This window comes from Lutjanus erythropterus, chromosome 4 (assembly GCF_056507025.1).
Source record: "Lutjanus erythropterus isolate fLutEry1 chromosome 4, fLutEry1.hap2, whole genome shotgun sequence".
NCBI classification, from domain to species: Eukaryota; Metazoa; Chordata; class Actinopteri; order Lutjaniformes; family Lutjanidae; genus Lutjanus; species Lutjanus erythropterus.
Window position 1 is genome coordinate 40,158,251 of NC_139320.1, and position 6,272 is coordinate 40,164,522.

Genomic DNA, 6,272 nt, shown 5'->3' on the forward strand with positions numbered 1-6,272 from the left:
CACCTTTGTGTTAATCACTGCCCTGCAATAATGGCCAAAGGGGGGCGGGTGGTGACTTGTATCTATATATATGTGTGTGTGTGTGTGTGTATACGTGTACGTGTTGTCCTTTTAAAGAGGTTTACAACAACAACCCAGAGTGGAAACATGTGGAAGACATCTTTTTCCCTTTTCCCTGAATAGCAGCAAAGTTAAAAATCAATAAGACACCGGCAGAGGAGAGGCTCTAAAACCAATGGATTGATTTTTCTCAGGAGGGTTGTGGTTTCTCTTTAATTCCCAAAACATGATAGCCTACTTTTTCTGCTCTAATAAACAAAAATAGCTCCAAGATTACCAGAGAACGTGTCTATCTTTATACCGTAACCATGCAAATCATTAAATCAAGATTTAACTGGCAGCATATTATCACATATCTGAGCAGAGATCACATCATCTCCTCTGAAGCTTGTTTGCTCTCCGTCCTCTTTGTGTTCTGTAGGATTAAAAAAAATCATCAAATGAAGGGAAAAAATTAATTGTGATGCGGATTATCATTAACTTTTCTTATCCTCATTAACAACGGTTCCTGTGAAATGAGTTTTTTAGATTTATTATTGGATAAAAATAATAACAATGTACAATTTATATAATGTACACAGACCACACACTAAAAAAACAGCACACACTAGTCATAATAGATGAAAAGAAATCCTAAAAACCTAAATGATAGCAAACGAAAAGCCCCAAAATTCAAACTTTATTTTCTTATCACATCAACAATGAATGTTTCAGCCATCAGTAGCCTACAACAATGTTTAATACAAGAGGACGTCCTCTTCTTAATTCATAAATTATTATTGTTTGCAGGCACATACTTAAAGGGATAGTTTGGATTTTTTAAAGTAGGATTGAATGAGGTACTTATCCATTATCAGTGTATTAGTTACAGTAGATGGCGGTCGCCACGGCGCCAGTTTGGAGATGCAGCGAGCAGTGTACTGCTGTGGACGGGATCAGCAGCAAAACGCTTCTTAACCACTTATATCTTTTTTGTCTTGTAGCGTCTTTCACATTGTTTTTGGTCTTTTAATGTCTTTTTCCTTAATACATCTTTTAGGTTGTTTTTGTTCCATTACATCTTTTTTGTCCTTCACTTCATTTTTAGTCCTGTTACATCTTTTTCGTTTTGTTATGTCTTTTACATTTTTTTTTTCTTTTCATCCAATTTTCAGGTTCAGAATCTTCTTTTCTTTGTATTATTGTCCCGTCCATTTAGGTTGAAATCAGTCTTGATGTTGGGAAGGTGGCACACAGTGATGCAAAATAAAAATAATCAATGATTCCCCTCAAATGTATTAAAACTAATGTAAGGAGTAGAAAGCACAGATATTTGTGTTAAGTTTTCAGCAAAATAAATACACACATAGGTGAAAACTCTACTTAGGTTCAGTAACAAGTGTTTGTACTTAGTTACATCCCACCTCTTCCATCTACTGTGGGTAATAATCCGATCTATCCCTTTAAATCACCAGGTATTATTGTCTGTGGACAAATATTTAAGGTAACAAGAACACAAAGCAAAACATCTCTGTGAGATTTTCACCCACAAGGCAAAGAACATGACGGCAAAACCAAAATAAATGCACCAGTCCTCTGTATCATATTTACAAATCAAATCTTTTTATAATCCCCAATCTGAAAAGCATTTGTCTGTTGGAAGGATCTTCTATTTATTTTAATTGACAATACTGACTCCTGGCAAGTGATAAAAAATAATTAATCCTGATGCAGATTCTTATTAATGTTCATGATCCCCAAACGGATTATCTGTCTTTCTCTTGGAATCTCATGTTAGAGATTTTAAAATAGTTATAGCGACCTGTCAGTTTGAGCCTGTTTGAGTCTTTTTTTTTCTCTCAGGATGTGATGTTTCTAAGATCAACACCGATACACGAGTCTCCTCTTAAAGGTAGTCGGCAACAATTTACCTTTGCAGACAGCCTGAGAGCATCAGAGAGCAGGAGGCAAACAGCGTGTCTGTGTGAGGAGACGGTGTGTGGGTGGTGTTGAGAACTGCTGCATCTCTGCACACATGCAGAGCACTGACACTAACATCTGCTCCATCTGCTGCTCCTGCCACTACAGCACAGACTCCACAGTGACAGACGCAGGGCCACGCCGCAACATGTGCTGGGTGAAGCAGGTGAGGAGTCTGCTCAGCTCGACTGGCAATGAGACACATATTCTGTACGGTCAATAAATATGTGATCGGCGCGGCGTGAAAATGGCGATTAACTCGTGACTTGATCGTGCCACGGTCAATAAATATGTGATCGGCGCGGCGTGAAAATGGCGATTAACTCGTGACTTGATCGTGCCACGTCTTTAATTTCTCCGCACCTGATGGGTCTCGGACTTGTTGCACCTGAGTTTGTCCTTGCTCACATATTTCCTTCTGGAGTCGGGGGAGATGCAAAGCGAGTCACGGACTGAGACGCGCGCGTCCTTGGAGAGAGAAATAAAGCTGTCCAGACTGATATAACACTCAGCTCAGCTTGACCCACACCTGGCCTCTGCAGCTGAAGACGCTGGACTAAATGGAAAAATAAACCTTGAGCTGCTGCAAAACATACTGAGCCTTGTGTTACATTATGCAGCATGTTATAATAACCTAAAATAGATATTTGATCGGAATTTAAAGGAGAAATCTGTAAGATATTTACTGTAATAAATCATAAAATGAGCAGGATATGTCATCAGAGATCAAGGAAACGAGTTAAGCTGAAATAGTCGCTTAATACTGCAACTGCGGTGTCCTTTCAAATTTCTATTCCCAGCCAGAATAATTGTTTTCATTTGCCCATTTCAAGTTAATTAGAGGTGACATTAATGCAGAATGCTTGCTGAATGAGTTAGTGTCTGTTAATGAGTCTTAAGAAATCATTTATAATCTTTTAGAAGGAGTAGATGTTTAAAACGGTTAAATTGAGCGATATGTTAATAGAGTCTGGCAGGCAGTCACTTAACTGAAGGTCCATTTTCAGAGCGGTGGGCTTTTGTTTTCAGTATAACAGGCTGAACTTTACACTGACAGACCACTGACAGTTATAAACAGCTGATTGACTTAAAGTATAGGACTCATCTTCACTTGTTATTGTCAGTTTAGGATATTACACGTGTCCTGCGCTCCTGCAGTGTTAACTTAAACCATAGATTATATATTAAATAAAATTTCAACCTATTTAATAAATAGTGTTTTTGGGTTTTTTTTTTGCTCACGCAATTGCTACATATTGCTCCTTAAAAGAAATAACATTTACTTAGGGCTGCAAATAATGATTATTTCCATTGTCGATGAATCTGTCATTCATTTTCCAGATTAATCGATTAATTAATCCTGTCACAATCTTGTCAGTTGAAAAAATATATTTTCTAAGTCTTTTCTGCAATTATTATTTTCATCATGAATCAATCTTTTGACCATTTTCTCCATTAATCAATAAGTTGTTTGGTCCATAAAATGGTGAGAAATATTGATCAGTGATTCCCAAAGCCCAAGACGATGTCTTCAAATGTTGTGTTTTACTCACAACTCAGAGATATTCAGTTTACAGTCAGAGAGGAGTAAAGAAAATAGAAAATCTTCATGTAGAAGAAGCTGAAATCAGAGAATTTTGACTCTTTTTTTGCTAAAAAATGACTCACATCAATTAATCAACTATCATAATAGCTGGCTATCAATTTAATGATCAATTAATAATTGCAGCTCTACATTTACTCTGGACTATGACGGGGTAGAATAAATTGATCCCAGATTGTCTTCAAAGCCCAGAATAAAGAGAGGATAAGAAGAAGAAGCTTTAATAAATCAGTTAAAAATCAGCAGCACTTGTCATTTTTAATTGTAACTTCTAATTAGTGGACGACACACAATTCTGAGCCACAGCCACCTCAAAATCAAAATTTCATGTCTTAAAGCGATAGTTCACCCAAAAATGAAATTTCACTCAGTATCTACTCACCACTGTCAGGATGTGAGGATGGGTGAAGATCTCCAGTTCACGAAACGCTCCCAGACCTTCAGAGGAAAACAGCGTCACAGCCAAATCCAGTACAATTGAAGTGAATGGTGACCACTTTTTTATTTATTTATTTATTTTCAATTCCATAATTTATTTCATAATAATTTATTGGGAGGAACTGGGGAAGTTGAGGGTGATCACGTCCCCTCTTTCCCCTTCTTCCCCCCAGGATCTGTACCCAGTGTCCGGTGTGCCGTAACAACTGGACGCTGTTTTTGTGAATATGTTGACGATGATCCTGATGGCAACAGCCTGAAGTGCATCAATGCCACCATAAAGCCCAAGTATTATTAGAGTCTGACCCTGCTGCTTTCTCTTTTCTGTACACACTGTACACATTGAACCACAAACCTCCACTCTACTGTTAATGGCCCTCTACAAAAAAAAAAAAAAAGTGTGCCATTTTTATCGAGGGACAAAATCAAATATCACAATATTTTTGACCAGATTCCCCAATATCAATACTGACAATATTGTAGTGATGACTATGGGTGCTTTGACAAAATATTAACACAATGGGATTCTTGATAAATGATAATCATTAAATCAGTAATGTGGATATGATGACTAAATAGGTAAAGACAAATAATAGAACAGCCAGAACAGTCTAAGTTCAGAAAATGTTGGGATTGTTGCACGCCTGATTTCACGACAGCTTTTCAATGTTGGAAGGCTGAATAATACAACAAAACATTGTGATGGTTAATTCATTGAGATGTATATGTGTGACATTTGCATGATGGACTGTTAGGATTAACTCACAGGAAGCAACAAAGACTGATCAAATTTATGGAAAAGTTGCAGAGTTTGGACATAATTGTAAGTTTGTGCAAATTCACAGGGATTGGTTTACTTTGCATTAACATTGCAACTTCCTGTAGGGACCGACTTCTATCATGATGAAAAGATATCCAAAATCTAAGCTGACATCTAGTCTAAATATCACAATAGATGCAATATCAATCTATTGCCATCAGTTATATCCTCACTTCTCAGTCAGGGTGGAGTTTGTTCTGATTGGCTCCCTTTTGAATCCAGAAAACTCAGGTCACCTTTGCTCATCAGCTTTCACCACAGACCAAACGCCAACTGACACTATCTGTGACCATAAGCTTTAAACAGAGAATAAAAGGAGAGCGGACAGATCAAAGCCTAGTTTGTCGAGGCTGGTTGGAACCGAGTCTCGGGTAGAGACGCCAAGTGTGACACAAGGAAAACTGTATCCTGTGAAATGACCAGAAGTGAAAGCAGTACTTTACTCTGCTGCTTCTCGTTTGTTGTGGAACCGTAATTTGATAAGACACACAGAAGAGTAAAAAAAAAAAAACAAAGAATTTCTTCTCTGTCACATCCTCTTAAATCCTGCAACATTTCAGTTCAGACGCTCGTCCTGTCCTTATCATCAAAGGTTGAATCTGCCGTTATAATCAGGCTGTTAGCTGAGGCTGATGTGGCGGCTGCTCTCTGCTGAGATAAGCCTGTCAGAGGCCGGTGGCCTCCCGCCTGTGTTACATTCGTCACAGCTCTCCCACGTCACACCGCGCCCACACGTCCACAGATGGAGACAGAGAGGATTCAGTGGGATGCCACTAACTGTCTGTGTGGAGCATCATTCAAAAATGCTGACAAGACGGTCACATCAGCTCTGATCAGACCGGATTTATCCTGAATGTCCCTCCACAGCATCCATCATATGGGAACATGTAATGGTCATTCGTAGAGGGGAGTCCATGATCATTTATGTTTAATACAAAAATACAAGCTTGCAATTTCTTATTGAGCTTAAAGCTGTTGTCATAGCTACAGAGGATCAGTGCATTTTGAGTTCATGAAGTTGTTTAATGTCATGACTGATTAATAACCATTAACTCTTACTCCTAAAAGCTACACTGAGATACTTTGTGCGATTTTACAAGATGATGTGCAAGCCAGGTCTGCGTTAAAGGAATATTTCAACACTTTTCACATGGATGTCCGATCACTGTTGATGGTAAATGTAGTCAAATGAAGTAATGAATTCCTCAGTGGAGAGAAAGCTGAGTTTTCCTGTTTCTTATGCATCCAGTGGCTATGTTTATATGCACACCCTGAATTTGATACAGGTCATATGAACAGCATATTCCATTAGGATATTATGAATTAGGCCTTATTCTGAATGGAGCATATTCTGATTAAGACATGTGGGATATGCTGGTATTATTCTGGTTT